Source organism: Penaeus monodon, chromosome 23 (genome assembly GCF_015228065.2).
Source record: "Penaeus monodon isolate SGIC_2016 chromosome 23, NSTDA_Pmon_1, whole genome shotgun sequence".
Taxonomy (NCBI): Eukaryota; Metazoa; Arthropoda; class Malacostraca; order Decapoda; family Penaeidae; genus Penaeus; species Penaeus monodon.
This window is the reverse complement of record NC_051408.1, coordinates 1,131,590-1,132,731: the sequence shown is the minus strand read 5'-3', so window position 1 is coordinate 1,132,731 and position 1,142 is coordinate 1,131,590.

Below are 1,142 nucleotides of genomic sequence, written 5' to 3'. Positions count from 1 at the left end.
AAGCCTAATGTTCCTATGCTAAATGTCAAGCGACTGAATGACCTCTAGTATACGTTGGTTGTACAATTGTCATGCATTTATATGATAAATTAGTGCATGTTTCGCCTGACTGTTGCCATGGCGTATTTTGGCAACGGATAGAGTGTGACTCCTGTAACAATAAAAGTTCGGCATGTGGGTTGCCTAATTAATGGACCCCTGTTCTGCATTTTGTTGTATGCATTCGTTGCCGATAATGGGAGAAATTTCTTTTTTCTTTTTCTTTGATGCAACAGCAGGTCAAGATGTTTCGTTTGGGCATTTTATCGTCTATTTTTGTAGAGTTGGTTGTTGATTTGTGTAATTTGTGTCAATATATATTTTCATATGTGTATAGCTACGTTGTTTCAGGATGCAACATCGTGCACGTTGGTAACATATGCTAAGAAAGAGCGTGAGGCGCCGTGATGCAAAACGGACTAAAGGATTAAAAAAAAAAAAGTCAAATCGGCTCGTATCCCACAGCCTTGAGGCGACGAAGATTATGGGATCTATTGCAGATTTGGCTAGCTTTATTTTGAAACGTTGGAGGATAAGTTAGCTTCGTATGATGCAGACACCCGATGGGAAGCCTGCTTCATGAATTGCGTCGGAGAACAAGTTAGCTTTTTCGGATATTTATTGAAGTTTAGCTTGTCTGCAGTGAGCTTCTTGCTTTGTAGAAAACGGAAGATTTTTGTTTTTGTTTTTTTGAAGAAATGGTGTGACTCGTGACTGACCATTTTCTTTCAGTTCAGATAATCGGAGTTGCTTCGAATGCAAATTTTGATGGTCAGAAATAAAGTGTACATGAAATAAGAAATACTTTCTTCATAAAAAAATCAACAACAACAAAAGAAAACATTGGATATCTTCTAAGAATATAATCTCTATACATGAAAAAACGTAACCATTTTTATTTTTCAGTGCTTTGTTTTAAGGTAATAGAAAAAAAATATAAAATATGTTTGAGCAGTGTAAAGGAGGCGAGTGGCCCTTGTGTCCTGGTGTCAGTTTTGACTCTCGGAGAAATCTGATTGTGGAAGGAACGCGGCTTGGGGTTTCCCAGTGAATAAAATTGCAATGAAGATGTAGCACCCGCTGTTTCATTCATGCCCTCTGCT